Source organism: Malania oleifera, chromosome 9, assembly GCF_029873635.1.
Source record: "Malania oleifera isolate guangnan ecotype guangnan chromosome 9, ASM2987363v1, whole genome shotgun sequence".
Classification (NCBI taxonomy): domain Eukaryota; kingdom Viridiplantae; phylum Streptophyta; class Magnoliopsida; order Santalales; family Ximeniaceae; genus Malania; species Malania oleifera.
Window position 1 is genome coordinate 36,755,580 of NC_080425.1, and position 18,243 is coordinate 36,773,822.

Genomic DNA, 18,243 nt, shown 5'->3' on the forward strand with positions numbered 1-18,243 from the left:
TTTTCCTTGATTATCCAAGAGTAGTGAGTGTATTTAGAGTGCTTGTGTTTCATTCTCTATTTTCTTAAATACTCATATTTGTTTGATTGTTGATTGATTTTAACTTTTAGAGTATATCATTAAGTTCTTCCACCGATTTTATTTGGTAAATCTTGTGTGGGAAGGCTTAGAAGGTTGTGGTTCTTGCATTGTCATTGCAAGACACCCAAACCTATATTTTTGTGTGTAAAATAATTTTCAAAACTTGTATTCAAACACTCCTTGTGCTTAGATCATTGAGAATATTTTGTTGAGTTTGTTTGAATCAACTAGCTAGCATATTTGAAACCTTGATCTGATTTTGTGATATTCACATACTCTGTTTCAAATCTTGCTTTTATATATACTCTAGATCTGGACTGATAATCTATACTAATTTGAGTGTTTAGCACACATTAGAGCACTGAGCATATTTACATATCATACGTGCTTGCAATATTGTTTAAGTTATACTGGTGTACATATCTGCTTGTGAAAAAGTGTATTTCCATGTACAAAAAAAAATTTCATATCATTTGTTGTATTCCAGGCGTGGCTCTGAAGAAGGAGACTAGCCCTGTGGAATAGTTTCAGACTAGCTTAGACCCGATTAGGAAAGTTAGATGCGCCATCCTGGTAAGGCGTGTTGGTTGAGGTCAGCCCCTTAAATTGATCTGATTGTAACCGGTGCCGCTTCACCCGTTAAGTGAGCAGTAGTGGAATGCTCGTGCTGGTGTAGCCAAGGCGAGGACGTAGGCAATTTGGCCGAACCTCGATAACATATTGCTTGTATTGTTTACTTTTCAGTACTTTACTTTTATTGCACGTGTATGTTTATTGATCACATAGACTGACTCTAGGTTGTGTAATATTGCTGTTAAACCGATTGACCTAGGCGATAATTTTTAAATACCCAATTCACCTCCTCTCTTTGGATTGCACCAAAGCAAACGAATTATTTGTTTCATAGTTTGCTTGGGAATACACTCTAGATCATTAACTGTAGATTTACATTAGATTGAGTGTTTAGCACGTTATTAAGCATTTAGCATATTTACTATCGTTCGTGCTTGCGTTATTATTTGAGTTATACTGTGGTACATATATGTTTGTTTAAGAAGCATATTTCCGTGTATGCAAGTCTATATACATTTGTTATATTTCAGGTGTGGGCCTGAAGAGGGAGACTAACCTTGTTGAATAGTCCCAGATTAACTTAAACCCGGTTAGGAAAATTAGGTGCACCATCCTAGTAAGGTGCGGTTGTAGGTTGAGGTTAGTCCTGCTAGTTGACCTGGCTATAATTGGTGTCGCTCCACCTGTTAAGTGAACCATAGTGGGATCCTTGTGCTAGTGTGCCAAGTCGGGAACATAGGCAGTATTGGTCGAGCCCCAATAACATATCTGGTGTCAGTTTATATTCCGCACTTTATTTTTTTCACTTGTATGTTTACTGGTTAAATATCTGCTTAGGTTTGAAACTGCTTAGACTGCCCCTAGGTTGCGTAATACTGATTGTTGGATTAGATAAACCTAGGATTAAATTTTTAATCTCCAATTCACCCTCCCCCCCCCCCTCTTGGGATTGCACCAAAGCTAACATTATCTTGGCATAAGAGTTAATAATGTTGGCCTAAAGGCAAGGGGTGATTTGGGTTATTGAAAATTAAAGTGTTTGATATAAAATTTAAAACAAATTAAAACAAGCAAGTAAATCACACAAGTATAATAACAAATAAAAGATAAAAGGGAAGAGAGAAAGTAAACTCATTTTTTATAGTGATTCAACAACTAGTCTATGTCCCTTCTCTTAAGGTCAACTATCTTGAGGGACTATATCCCTTGCTTTAACAGCGGCAATGGCATCTATGACAACCTCCTTGTTTTCCGTGAATACAAGGAAACCAAATTTTACAAAAGAGGTTGCAATTCAAATGTCGTCACAAGGAAAGATTTACAATTCAAAGATCAAGTCAAACTCTTAAATAATAATCGAATGAGGCTCGAGAGTTTTCTAAACTACCTCTAAATAATGAGCAAAATAAAGCACAAGGAGAGAATAAAAGAGTATTGAGGCTAGAGCACTTGATATTCAGTGTGTATGTTCTTTACTATTTTCAAGGCTTAGGAGGGCATATATATAGAGTTTGGATGTAAACTAACTAGTTTCTACCCATTAGAGCCTTTTTTCTGGACAAGTTGATTGATCGCTTGCAAGGTCTAGTTGGTCGCTAACTAGTCGTTAAAGAGGGTGTCTGTAACGACCTGGAAAATTTTAATGATTAAATAATTAGGAAAATAATAGATGGAAAAGATAAATAAGGAATAAGGGGAAAAGGGCAAATTTTGAAAGAAGGGAACAACAGATCTCGTCGACAAGTTCTATGTCCTCGTCGACGAGTATTCTACTAAAGATTGTCGACAAAGTTCAGTTCCTCGTCGACGAGAAGATCCCGAATGAGCAAATTTCAGGTTTTAAGACTCGTCGACGAATAAATCTTCTCGTCGACGAAGTCCCTTTTGTGACTCATTGACGAATCATGTCTACTTGTCGATGAGGCCACGTGATAGTAGCGTGTATAAAAGGGGTGGGGAAAATTCTTGGCAAAGGAAATTCATTTTCCTCTGTTTGTTTCTCTCTCTATAAGTCTCTATGCCTTCTCTTTAGATTTTCAACCCGGATTTAGCCTGAATCAACGATCGGAGACTGCTACAATGTTTTAGGGATGATTCTCTACATACCTAATGAAGCAATTTTCTAGACTGGACTATTTGGGGAGCACTCCTAAGTTGAGGTAAGGGTTAAGATTCTCAATTTTGGGTTTTTAAAAGGTTTATTTAAGGATTATAAGTTGATGAAATGTAGAGATAGTAGTTTATTTGGGGTTTATTTAACTAAACTAGGGTTTTTGAACCAGGGTCCGCGTGAGCGTCACAGGCACCTTTTTGGGGATTCTTGTTGGCGTAATTCAAGAAAACAGGTAAGGGGGAATATATATATATATATATATATATATATATATATATAACCATATTTTTATGAATTAATTGGAATATGATATATGTTATGAATATACATGTAAATGTTTTTGTATGGGTTAAAATGTCAACCGTTTAAATTATGATTTCTGAGCATAGGATTGCTTTATTAGTTATGTATTTGTGAAAATGGACTGATGAAAGTGAAAGATTTTTCAGGATAATTACATAAGAAACTAAATGTATAATTTCAGTATAAGAATAATAAGTGAGGGTTGGCTTATTTTACAAAACATATTTGAAATATACTGCTAAATTGTGTGGCATGAGTAAAATGGAAAATAAGAGATGAATTATGAGATGTTGGGAATACTGAAATGTGATAAAAATATGTATTGCATGTGTATTGTTGGATATGACATGAGATCCACGTAATGTGGACTTTACACGAGATCCGTGCAATGTAGACTGTTGCAGATGATGTATATGACATGAGACCCACGTGATGTGGACGTTACATGAGAACCACATGATGTGGGCTTACATGAGATTCACATAATGTCAATTGTTACTTGAGATCCATGTAGGTTGGACTGTACATGAAATGCACGTAATGTGGACTTTATATGAGTTTTATGTAAATGTGAACTAAGAAAATGTATTACGTAATATGAACTGTTGAGAACATGAAAAATGTATATGGAGAAATTACAGATACCTAGTAAATTAAGAATGAATTGTATATTGTAATATTAGTATTCACGCTATTATGATATATATATATATATATATATTTATACATGCGAGGCAAACTCTTCACCCGAGGGCTTGTTGAGAAAGGCAAGTAACCTAGTAGGTATCAGATGTACCTTTTGACTACATAACGTACTAGGGCAGAGAGAAATTACTTGTATGGGCGGGTAGATTTTCTTATTCTTTGGAGCCTTTGTTTGTAAACCATTGTATGAACCGTGTCAGTACGAGATTACTTCTTCACCTGAGGGCTTGCTAAGTAAGGTGAGTGCTCTGGTATGTTTCAGTTGTGACCTAATTCGGGTTGCCTAAAGTATCAGAGCAGAGAGGTGCTCACGAAATGATTTTAGAAATTATGATTAAATGTAATCGTTGATTTTTATGTGTTATATATAAACCTCATGTTGACCACACACTATTTTTAATATATATTGTTTCTTCCCCTACGAAGATGTGTCTCACTTGAATACAAATTTATCTTTTACAAGACATCTACGAGATCGAGTTTAGAGACCTCGGGATTATTATAGCATTTGTGGTTATAAAGGGAAAAAGGGTATAAACTTGATGATACTTTTGGGTTGTATAAATTTATGTTTTATGTTTCATATTTTAAGTCTTCTGACAAATGGATGGTTGTGAATACTGGAAGTTGTGGTTTATGTTTTTTTGGAGTTATGTACATATGTGGATATAGGTGGACGTATAATTCTTGTTGGTATGTAGATAGATGTAGAAAACTATGGTATTATATTAATTGAGGACTGTAGTTATGTTTTCCACTGCGTATTTATAAATGGAATAACAGGTATAGGAAAATGAATGACGTGACACCCGAATTCCACAAGGCAGGTTCGGGGTGCCACAAGACACCGTTAATCAGGTATAACACACAGGACCGGGTTTTCAGGTTTGGGGCATTACAGTGTCGATGCCCATTTTGATTGGGGTTGTCTTTTTCCTTAATTTAAGGAGCCTTTAGTAGCTCCAATTTTGGTTTTATGGTCTTATCCTAGTTAGGATAAAGCTTCCCGAGGTTATTTTAAGTCTTTTGTGTGCCTAAACACATTGGGGGACAAGGAGGTAGTTCTCTTTATTCATAGAAAGCTAGGAAAACTAAATAAAACACATAAGACATTGGGGAGAAAGAGCATATATTAGAAAAAATATGACAAATAAAAGGGGTTGGAGAGAGGAAAGAGAGAGGGAGTTGGGAGAGGAGTAAGAGAGAGAGAGAGAGAGAGAGAGAGAGAGAGATTTTATTGAAGGAACATATGAACCATTGGGGTGAAGAAAAGAAAGCACAATTGGAAGACAATGGAGTGAGCAAGAGATTGGGAGTCAGATGATTCTCCCAAAATACGAATAACACTCCATGTTGTGGCATCTACGAAGTGGTCACGTTCATTCATCCGAGTGGCAAACTTGATTATATTTTCATCCCTTGCATCCAAGTGAGCTTTGAATGACGTATTTTGATAATTGTCCTTCTATGTGAGATCATGGACATGCGGTGTGATAGATCGTGATTAAATCGTGTTCATGGCATGAAATGATGATTTCTCTTGTTTTTGTTTTTTTTTTTCCTCTCTTTGGTTAAGCCGCGTTTTTGGGTATACATAAGCATAGAGGCAAGTATAGCGTGCAGCTAGGGTTCATAAAAACCCTAGTGCGCAAATAAAATGACTAAAAAAATGCAGTTTTTTTAGAATTTCTGATGGAACTGGTCAACAGTTCACAAAATCGGTCGACTACCCTTCTCTTCTACCTTACTTAGTCAATCGGATCAATAGACTGATCAATGGGACTACTTTCCCTTTCTTTTCCCTTTTCGTTTTCTTTGTTATGTTTCACTTCTCACTTCAAATTAGCCCCTTTTTTAAATAACAATAATAAATGTTTCTCTTTGATAAATAAGGTTTTTTAGACATAATAAAATATTTCCTTTCAAAAAATATAGATATATATATTTGAAAATACCCAAAAAATATATTTGAAAATGGTTTATTTTCTTTGAAGGAAAGTTAATTAATTAGGAATTTTTATTTTGGGAATGAGAAAGGTCATTTGACTTGTGTTAATTGCTTGATTAATTTGCATATTTTATTTAGGCTTGATTTGCTTTCGCATTATTAGTACCACTTAATTGGTAGGTTTATTTTGAGAATAAGAGGGAAAGACACATGTTTGAATTGCTTTAATTGCCCATTAATTTGCATGCCTTGAATTCATAATTTATGCTTGATTTGCTTCTATATTATTAGTATCATTTATTGCAATTTAATTGTCTTTGAATGCACACTTTGGAGATCATCTTAGAAATTAGACTCCTCTATGTTTAAGTAGCGTGATAATCATCCTAGCTTATAGTGTGACGGGAGAGAGAATTCCACAGTATGGTCATTTTCTCTTTTCCCTGCCTAGGCATAGGGCAAATAATGTCCCTTAAGTCCATATGGTTGAATGAGAGTAGGTACTTGCAACACGGGCGTGAGACAAGAAGGGTGAACTTGGAACTCTCTTCCATATTTCAAAATGCCACCACCACCTTTTTTTTAAAAAAAAAAAACTTTTTTTTTATTTCATTTTAATTGTTTTGCTGTCATGGCCAATGACAAATCTTTAGTAATGTTTTCGAAAAATTTATTTATTTTCTTTGTCAAAGATTTCCATTAAAAAAAAAAAAGCATTATGAGATCCCATACTCCAATAGAATGTTCTTTTAAAAAATATATATACATATATTCTCTTGATTGATTACAAATCGCAAGTCCTCCCAGTCACCATTAATTGATGGATTTCAATTGACGGATTCTCTCTTAATCACCATAAGTTTTTGATTTAAAACATGGGATTTTCCACTCAATCACCATTAAATCTCTTATTTCAATCATGGATTTTTAAATCTCTATCATTATAAATTCCAGATTTTAAGGGATTTTTCACTCAATTATCATTAAATCATTAACTTCCATCATGGAATTTTAAATCTCCATCACCATAAATTCCTAATTTTAATCAGGGGATTTTCCACCCATTGCTATTAAATCTCTAATTTCAATCATGGATTTTTAAATCTTTATGTAGTGATCCTAAAAAATAAATAAATAAATATAATTAATTAATAATAATTATTAATTAAATAATATAATATAATAATATATTAATATAATATAATATAATATTATGCATATATACCTGAATCCTCGATTCCAATTGAAATTGAAATCTCAATTACCCCCCCAAAGCCGAATTCTCTCTCTCTCTCTCTCTCTCTCTCTCTCTCTCTCTCTCTCTCTCTCTCTCTCTCTTAAATTTCTCCCCATCTGTAAGTCAAATCGAAAAATGAACATCATATTCGAGTCCTAACTCCACTCCTCAACACTTTAACAAGAGTGGATTCATCGTTTGGACACCATAGGCACTACTCCATAGTTAAGGTAAGAGGGATAAATTATGTCATATTTTATATTAAAAAAAATATTTCCTATTAAATTTGAGTACGTGAATTTAATTAGATTTATGTCGTTTAAAATATGCCCGATTTAAATTGAGTATGTGAAATTAATTATATCTATGTTTAAATTTTATTTTAAAAATATGCCCAAGTTAAATTAAATTGCAGAGATTTGGTTATATCATATTTTTGGGAATATTTTGTAATTAAATTAAAGTGTAGAGATTTGGTTATATCCGATTTTTGGAAATATTTTGGAATTAAATTAAACTGCAGGGATTTGAGTATATCGGGTTTTCTTAAAATATTATGGAATTAAATTAAATAGGTAAAATTAATCATACCATTGTTTTCAGTAAAATATATTTTATTCAGACAGTTATTATATTATGATTTATCAGTCAAATCATGTGACATGAGGATAATTATTATTGTATGATTAAACATGATGGTTTTTATGTAGTTATGAAATGACAGTTCAAATGACTTTATGTTGAGTTCAGATGGTTTTATGCCGAGTTCAGACGACTTATGTTGAGTTATGAAAGGACAATTTTATACAGAGATATGATATGACATATTTTATACAGAATTGTGAACATGTCAGATTTTATAGAGACTTATGAAAATGAGTTCATGTTACAGTTTTATTATATGAATTGTATTATATGGTAGTAGAACCTTGATGGACTAGTTATGATTCAGAACACAGTGTCGTAACTAGTATTACATGCAGTGCAGCCACACTATCAGGAAAGTGTAGGTGGATGGCAGTCGATTGGCCCTTGAAGTGATGTATTGCAGGAGTAGGTCACCCACTGGGTCCCGATCAGGTTGGGTGGGCAATCGTACTACAAAAATAACAGTTTTGACTGGCCTGGTAGGCCAGCCATGGTTAAGTCTAATTTTCGGGCCGCACAACCCAATCACGGGGGATTATACATGATGTTATATGATAGTTCCGTTAGGAAAATTCTTTTATTTATATAAACATCGATTTATGAAAACATGATTATCTATTAAGTTAAAGTATGTTTGAGTAGAAAATATGTATTTAAAATTGTATAGGTGTGAGTTATGGTATATAAATGCCTTTTTCCGCTAAAGTTAAATTAATGGTAATGTTTTGCTTATGTAAAAACTCATCTGCCACACACTGATGATAATATATTTCGTTTTACTGAAAAGTGTCTCACCCCAATAATTTCAACATTTCAGGAAGTACCAGGAACCAAGCCCAGAGAGCTCAAGGGTGGGATTAGTTAGTGTTGTGTAGGTAAGTTTTGGTGAGACACTGATATATGTATGTAGATATGCTTTTGACTATTTGGGATGTAAATAATCAAGATATCGGAGGTATATGTATAATTATGGTAGTATTAGAACTCTAGTGAAGTTATTGTGGTATTTATGTTTTCTGCTGCATGTTAGGTAAGGAGTTATGGATAGGTATACCCAATACCCCACTTCGGGTTTGGGTCATTATATACATGGTATCAGAGACATGTTATGGGGAATAGCACTCCGGGCCCCATTAGGTTTGAGGTGTTACAGTTTTGGTATCAAAGCTGTAGAATTTTTGGGTCTTTACAGTTGTGGTATCATAACCTAGATTACTAGGTTCTGCAGACTTTATATAATGACCCGAGTAATAATAGTATTTAAATAATAAAGAGGGAGGGAAAATGGAAACAGGAACAGAAGGAGGCAGTAGACTTCTTCAACAAACGCTCTGCGTTCGTCGACAACATCGCACTTTGAAGATAATAATAATTTTAAGAATTTCCAAGCCTCGTCGACGAATATAGGGGATCATCAACGAGGGTTCTTTAGGACCTCGTCGATGAGAAAATATCGAGAGAAGAATTTGGGCTACTTTAAATTTCATCGACGAAGGGTAAGTTTATCGACGAAATTACTTAAGGACTCGTCGACGAGATGACGTGGCTCGTCGACAAATCCCGCAGTATAAATAGCCCTAAACTGATTTTAATCGCAGAAATTCGGCTGCTTTCTTCTCTCTCTCTCTCTCTCTCTCTCCTACGGCCTCTCCCTCTTCTCTCTTCGATTCTGGACCCGTTAGTCGCCGGATCGATGATCTGAGGCCACCACGACATTCCTAGAAGAATTTTCTTCAAGTCTGCTGGAGCGGATCGTTGGGGAAACGAAGTTGGAATTCATCCCAAATCTAGGCTAAGGTCCTTTATTCAGTTTTTGGCCTTTTGGAAGTTGTGGGAAATGATGTAGGCCAAGAAATATTGATATTCTGTTCTGGCAAATGTCATTTTTAGGGTGTTGAGTGGAGAACCCTGCGGGTGCTAGACTCGTTATAATAGGGGATTTTTAGCAGGAAACAAGTAAGGGAAATATGCTATGCTAGCTAGTTATAAAATGATTTCCGGTATGAAATGTATATTTTTACCAGTTTATTATTTATAGCGGGACATTATACAGATTATTAATTATGAATATCATGTATTAAATTCTGTGTGGCTTGAGAATATAAATATAGTACAAAAGCATGTTTTACAGTATTTTCAGGATATGTTTTACAGAATATACGACCACTGAATGTGTTTTATGGTAATTATAGTATACCATCATTATACAGTTGTCAGTACCATGATTATACAGTTTCGAGTACCATGACTTAGAGATTACAGTTCAGTTCTGAAATACAGTTGACACAATTACAGTTTATTTCATTGTCATGGTTTATACAGTTATTACATAATCATGATAAATCAGATAGTTGTATATAGAGATGTATTATATAGTATCAGACCCTGTTGGACCATACAGTTACAGAGCACTGTATCATAGCTACATACAATTTATAGAGTGCAACCACCTATTCAGATAATACGCGGAAGTAGGTTGATCGTATAATGCCCTGACGTGGACAGACTCCCCATTAGATATGGGTTGAGGAGGGCAGATCGGACCGAGGGAGTATAGTGGTTTACCCTGGTCGGCCAGCCAGGGTAGATCCCGCCAACGGGCCCGCACAACCCTGTGATGAGGGGTTAAATCATGACATACAGTTATCCACAGGGAAATTTTTAGTTATTATTATGTATATACAGATTTACAGAGACAGAGAATATACTTATGTTCATTAGAAGTATTTTAAATAGTACCCTAAAATACTGATATGTTAAGCAACATGGAAATGGTGGTGGTTTCTATTACTTTTACTGTATTTATAGATCCAGTTATACATGATTTTATTGAAACAATTTTTCATAATATTGTAACTCATCTGCCACATACTAGCAATAGCATATTTCGTCTTACTGAGCGTTGGCTCATCCCAATTACTTTAACATTTTTTAGGTGACCCAGGTAGGTAAGCAAACTAGGCTCACAGATAGAGGGCTGCAGTACTGCCCTGTCAATAGCTAGTGAGTATGTTTTGGAGTATTTTTGTATAGCCCCAGCCCAGTTAAGGTTATCTTGGGGAAGTCGTACATGTATATTTTTGGGAAACAAATTAGCACTCTAGTATTGTATATAATTATATATGGTTATGTTTATTTGATTTCTGCTTCTCGCTGCTTAGATTGATGATTGGGTTTAGTCCAGTGTGGTATCAGAGCATTTTAAATGTCATAGTATATATATAAAAAAAAACTAGTTAAATAGTAGGTTGTTACAATTTGGTATCAGAGCCTAGGTTACTAGGTTCTGTAGACTTTAGAGTACAGCATAAGCAATACCAGAGTATAGGAAAAAGATTTGAGGTTTGTTCGGTTGTTTGGATACAGGATTTCTGGGATGGTTTATGTATTTTTCCTAGGGTGACGATTTCAGGAAAACCATAGTAAACTATTTCAGGTCATGTGTCTAGGTGACAGAACTGGATATTGAGTTAATATCAGGGAAGGTAATTAATTTTGAGTTGGTACAGGATAAGTCCATATAGGAGATAAAGTGTTTAAGTGTATTTTTTGTTTTCAGGATGGACCCAGGAAGCAGTGGCACAAATGTTGGGGAGGATAGGCCAGGACCTTCCAGCATAGGTAGAGGAGATACAGATGCTGTACTGCGTAACGTCACTCAGCAGGTGATGGATGAGATTGCCAAGAGCTCTGGGGAGGGTGGCTATTCGATCGAGCAGTTTACGCGGATGAAGCCCCCATCCTTTGCTGGAGGAGATGACCCGATTGTAGTTGAGAATTGGGTCCAGGATATCAAAGAGACATTGCGGTGCTTCCATGTATGGATGAGCAGAAGGTAGTATTTGCAGCATTTCAGTTGACAGGGGAGGCAAAGCGCTGGTGGAGAGCAGCGCAACTGATTGAGGAGCAGAGGCCGGTTCCAGTTCCAGTGACGTGGGACCGATTTATGGAGCTGTTCTTCGAGCAGTATTTTCCTGCTATCGTTTGGAGTGCGAAAGCAGCAGAGTTTATGCATCTGGTACCAGGGTAGATAACTGTATCATAGTACGCAGTTTGGTTTATCGAGTTGTCGCGTTTTGCTTCACATCTAGCACCTGATGAAGAGAAAAAGGTAAGGAAGTTTGAAGAGGGACTGAGGTAGAACTTGTTTGAGCAGGTGATTGGTTTCAGAGCTTAGACATTCATAGAGGTTGTAGATAGAGCTGCGATTATTTAGAGTGGTATTCAGAAGGGTTTAGCAGCTCAGAGTAAGAGGAAAAGGCTAGCACCTCAGAGTTTTCAGGCTGCTCCAGTAGGGGTCGATGGAGAGGAGGTTGTGATAGGGGAGGTTAGAGGCAGTTGATAGGATCTTGTGGGAATCATGGTACACCAACTTACCCTGTATGTCAGATGTGTGGAAGACATCATTTGGGGGAGTGTCGGGTAGGAAGAGGTGTATGTTATCGCTGTGGGAGACCCGGCCACATGATACGTGAATGCCGAGGTCAGCTAGATCAGGACCCAGCTCCCGGGCCCTATCAGGGAGGACATCAGGAAGCTCGAGGAGGATACCAGGCGCCTCATGGTGGCCAGTAGAGGAATGTGGCCCCAGCGCGGGTATACGCTCTGACGTCGGGTGATGCAGAGGCTGCTACGGATGTGGTAACAGGTACATTTACTGTTTTATCATATCTAGTTATTGTTCTTTTTGACTTGGGTGCTACTTATTCTTTCATTTTTGCATCCTATGTTAAATTATCTGGAAGTGAGACCCAGTCATTAGATATAGAATTGTCGGTAGCTACACCGTCAGGGTTAGTGTTGCGATATAAAAGGGTGCTTAGGGAATATCCTATAGAAATTCAGGGGAGAGTACTGCCAGCAGATCTGATTGTGTTTGATTTGTGCTGGTTTGATATAATATTGGGTCTGGACTGGTTGGCTGCCAATCACGCCAGTATTGACCGTCGTCAGAAAGAAGTAATTTTTATACCCCCTGGAGAGCAGGAATTCAAATTCGTTGGTTTGCAGGTGCGTGCTCCATCGCAGCTAGTGTCAGCCGTGCATGCGAGTGGATTACTCTTGGATAAAGGTCAGGGGTTTATAGCATTTATGAAAGAAGTATCTGAAAATGAATCGAAGATTGACAGCACCCTAGTAGTACGACAATTTCCAGATATTTTTCCAGAGGAGTTACCTGGATTGCCTCCTGTACGCAAGGTGGATTATCCTATAGACTTACCTCCAAGGACCGCACCGATTTCTAAGGTCCCCTATCGTATGGCTCTAGCTGAATTGGGAGAATTAAAGGAGCAGTTGCAGGATTTACTGAATAAGGGATTTATACGACCCAATGTATCGCCATGGGGATCTCTAGTGTTATTCGTAAAGAAGAAAGACGGGTCCATGACGATGTGTATTGATTACAGGGAGATAAACAAGGTTACTGTTAAGAATAAATATCCTCTACCCCGTATAGACGATTTGTTTAATCAGCTCCAGGGTACACGTGTATATTCCAAGATTGACCTCAGATCCAGGTATCATCAAGTGAGACTAAAAGCAGAGGACGTCGCGAAGACAGCCTTCAGGACCAAGTATGGGCACTACGAGTTCCTCGTTTTGCCGTTTGGTCTGACAAATGCCCCAGCCGTGTTCATGGACTTGATGAACAGAGTTTTCCACCAGTATCTAGATTAGTTTGTAGTAGCTTTCATCGATGATATACTGGTGTACTCGAGGAGTTTTGAGGATCATGAGGTGCATTTAAGGCAGGTGCTACAGACACTCAGAGAGGAAAAGCTCAATGCCAAGTTTAGCAAGTGTGAGTTGTGGCTTGAGAAGGTAGCATTTTTAGGCCACGTGATCTAAGGGGATGGTATTTCTGTGGATCCTAGCAAGATTGATGTGGGGGTAAGTTGGGCCAGGCCAAGGAATGTGTAAGAAGTTAGGAGTTTCTTGGGGCTGGTAGGCTATTACCGCTGATTTGTGAAGGGATTTTCAGCTTTGTCAAAACCTCTCACGTGGTTGACTAGGAAAAATGTCAAATTTGTGTGGGATGAAGAGTGTGAGCAGAGTTTCTAGGAATTAAAGCAACGACTCGTCACTGCTTCAGTTCTAACGATTCCATTGGGAGGTGATGGTTATGTTATCTATAGTAGCGCGTCTTTGAAAGGGCTCGGTCGTGTACTAATGCAGCATGATAGAGTGGTAGCATATGCATCCAGGCAGTTGAAAGAGTATGAAAAGAACTACCCTACTCACGATCTAGAATTGGCTGCAGTTATACATGCCCTGAAGATTTGGAGACATTACTTATATGATGAGAAATGTGAAATATTTTCGAATCATAAAAGCCTAAAGTACTTCTTTACACAGAAAAAGTTGAATATGCGCCAGAGGAGATGGTTAGAACTCATTAAAGATTACGACTGCACCATCAGTTACCACCCAGGTAAAGCAAATATGGTAGCTGATGCACTGAGCCGTAAATCAAGAGATACAGCATAGCTAGCCGTAATTATTCAGCACCCAATTCAGATGAACTTAGAAAGACTCGGTGTGGAATTAGTGGAGGATGATCCTTACACGTTTATTGCCAGTCTGGTTGTACAACCTATACTTTATGAAAGAATTAAAGCTGCTTAGAGGGATGATCCAGAATTGGCAAAAGTGATAGCCAGAATACAGAATGGTTAGGGGGAAGAATTCAGCATTTTTGACGATGGGGCTTTGAGATTTCGCACCAAATTGTGTGTGTCCGCAGATGACAGCATCAGGAGGACGATTTTAGAGGAGGCACACAGATCTCTATACACTGTCCATCCGGGCAGCACGAAAATGTATAGGGATCTCCGGGAGTATTTCTAGTGGAGTGGCATGAAAAAGGAGATAGCAGAATTTGTGCAGCAGTGTTTGACGTGTTAGCAGGTTAAGGCTGAGCACCAGAGGCCGGCAGGGCAGTTGTAGCCACTTTTCATTCCTGAATGGAAGTGGGACCACGTATTCATGGATTTTGTTACAGGGCTACCGTCGGCGCCGCATGGTCAGAATGCCATCTGGGTAATTGTTGATAAGTTGACGAAGAAAGCGCACTTTTTGGCCATTAATATTAGCTACCATATACACCGGTTAGTTGAGATATATGTACAAGAGATTGTTCAATCCCATGGAATGCCGGTATCCAAAGTCTTGGACCGTGATCCACGTTTCACATCACGGTTCTGGAGGAGTTTGCAAGAGGCATTGGGGACTCAGCTATCATTTAGCACCGCTTTCCACCCATAGACCGATGGTCAGACTGAGAGAACAATCCAGGTATTAGAAGATATGCTTCGTGCCTGTGTGCTAGACTTTGGAGGTAGCTGGATTCAATTTTTGTCACTAGTTGAATTTGCTTATAATAACAGTTATCAGACTAGCATCGGCATGGCACCCTACGAGGTATTGTATGGTAGGAGATGTCGATCTCCTCTTTTCTGGAATGAAATAGGCGAAAAGTGAGTTTTGGGTCCAGAGATAATTCAGAAAGCATGTGATAAAGTCCAATTTATTCAAGATAGGATCAGTGCAGTGCAGAGTCAACAGAAAAGTTACGCGGATACTCGTTGCCGAAAACTGAAATTTGAAGTGGGTGATCATGTGTTTCTGAGAATAACTCTACTGAAGGGGATCTTGAGATTTGGGAAGAATGGTAAGTTATGCCCTATGTTTATTGGCCCATTTGAGATACTTGAGAAGATTGGGTCAGTAGCCTATCGGTTAGCCTTACCACCATCTTTATTTCGAGTACATGGCGTATTTCATATTTCCACGCTAAGAAAATACGTCCCAGATCCTTCCCATATCATCAACCATGCAGAACTGGAAGTCAGTGAGGCTTTAGCATATGAAGAAGCTCCAGTACAGATTTTAGATAGAAAAGAACAAGAATTGGGCAGCAAGAAGATACCCCTAGTAAAAGTTCTATGGAGAAATCATATGATTGAAGAAGCCTCATGGGAGCTTGAAGATGAAATCAGACGGAAATATCCCCATTTATTCAATGAATTATAGCATTGATGCATATTCTAGGATGGTAATTTTATTTTGTTGAGTCTAGTATAATTGTAATGTAGAGTATAGGTTAGATAGTATTTTGATTTTAGGGGAAATTTTTTTTTATGGTTGTAATCTCCCAAAACTACCCATGTAACCACGGTATTCGTTTGCCATAAGTGAGGGCAGGTAATAAAATAAGTAGACCATTTTCCTTTAAGGGATGATGAATTATATGAACAGTAAATTTCGAGGACGAAATTATTAAAGGACTCGTCGACGAGGTGACGTGTCTCGTCGAAGAATCTAGCTTTATAAATAGTGAAAACCAGATTTTTCAACAAATTTCAGCGTGAAACTCTCTCTCCCTCTCCCTCAAACGCCTCTCCCTCCTTCTCTCTTTGATCCTGGCCCCATTTCTCACTGGATTAAAGATCTAAGGCCACCACACCACTACTGGCGACATTCTCTGCAAGTCTACCAAAGTTGATCGTGGGAGAAGTTGGCTTCGAATTCATCCCAATCCAAGGTAAGGTATTTTATTTAGATTATGCCTTCCTCATAGTAATAAGAAATGTTGTAAGTAAGAAAAGTCTGATGTTTTGTTTTGGGGGATGTCATTTTCAAGGTGTTGAGTTAGGAACCCTGCGGGTATAGGGCCAGAATTTAGTAGGGGTTTTTCAATTTAAAGGTAAGGGAAATATACTATGCTAGGAGATTTATTTATATTATAAGAAATTTTATACATATATATGCATGTATACTAGATATTATACAGAATGTGAATTTTCGAAGTATGTGTGGCCTAAGTACATGATATTGATATGCAATTTTTTCAGTATTTCAAGTTATACAACTATAGATAGATAATTGCAGATTTAATACAGACAGAATATGTACACATATACAGTTTTATTCACATGATTACACAGATATATATATATATATATATATATATATATATTAGTATATAGAAAGTTATGCTTTCCTAAATGCCATAACACTTAGATTATATAGAAAGAAAGATTACAGATAGATTATATAGAAACAAAATACAGACAGATTACACAGTTATAGCATCAAGATGCTACAGATATTACAGTATTTACAAAACAGATTAATAGTGTTATGGTTATTTATAAAAAAGGATGAAAAGAGTATAAAGAGTATAGTATGTATATATATAGCATCAGATCCTTGTGGAAAGATTACAGACAGATACGGTACAGATATAGAATACAGAGTACGGTACCGTTGCTAGATACTGATAGAGTGCAACCACGTATCTCAGATAGTGTGTGGGTACCGTCGACCGTGCTCGGAGAGTATGCAGCTCGCCATTTCGTTGGGTGGAGGGGGGCGGTTTGACGAGGTAGCAACCAGTTTCGTGCCTAGGAGAGTATGCAGTTTGGTTGGGCTGAGGTAGTGTAGAGTATAGTGACTTACTTGGAGGGCCAACCAGGTTAAGTCCCACCTACGGGCCGCACATCCCTGTCATGAGGGGTCAAATCATGACATACAGAGTCCTAGGGAAAGAACAAAGTTATGTAAATGTACACAGTTTTACAGCTTTTATTGTATATAGTATGATGTAGCACTATGAATGATAGAAAGTTCAGATGATACAAATGCTTTAAGTTATTATACGGTGTTTTACAGAATTGCCAGATCGTGCAGTTTTAAATACTATTAATATAATTTTATGACTCGGTCGCCACACACTAGTAATAGCATATTTCCACTTACTCAGTGTCGATTCACCCCATTACTTTACCATTTTTCAGGTGAGCCAGCTAGGCGAGCAATTTAGGCTCGCGGATAGGATGTTTTTTTTATTACCCCGGTTGTAGGGTGAGTTGTGATAGAGTTTGTTATTTTTGGGGTAGGTGATGTTAGTGGGGTTTATTTTGTATGACTATAGTCTATATATACTGGATTCTAGTATTGTATAATTTATATAAATGGTTATATGATTTGTGTTTCCACTACTTAGGTATGAATGTAGATATATATATATATATATAATAGGAAGAATTTTTTGGATGTTACATTTTGGTATTAGAGTTTAGGTTGTTAGGTTCTATAGACTCTAGAGTGCAGCGAAAAACAATACCAGAATATAGGAAAAAGATTTGAGATTTTATTATGTGATCTGGATACTGGATTTCGCGATTGTTTCTGTGTTTTTCCTAGGGTGACGATTCCAGGAAAATCATAGTAAACTATTAATGAGTCATGTGTTTAGGTTGCAGGATTGGATTGTGGGATAGGATCAAAGGGAAAAGTTGACAATGAATTTGAGGTTTTAGTTAAAGGAAATAAGCTAGACCTGTGTGGGAAATAGAATTCTGAAAACGGTGTTCTATATGTTTGCAGGATTGACCCAAGAGGTAGTAGCCCTCACGCCAGTGGGGATGATGGAGCAGGTCCTTTTGGCGTAGGAGGTGAAGATTTTGATGCTGTGCTACATAGTGTGGCTCAGCAAGTTATGGTTGAGATAGCACAAAGCTCTAGAGAGCAGGGAGGTCCATCTCTAGTTCAATGATGTACCATAGAGAAATTTATGAAGATGAATCCATCGACCTTTTCTGGAGCGGCTGATCTTGCAGTTGCGTAGAA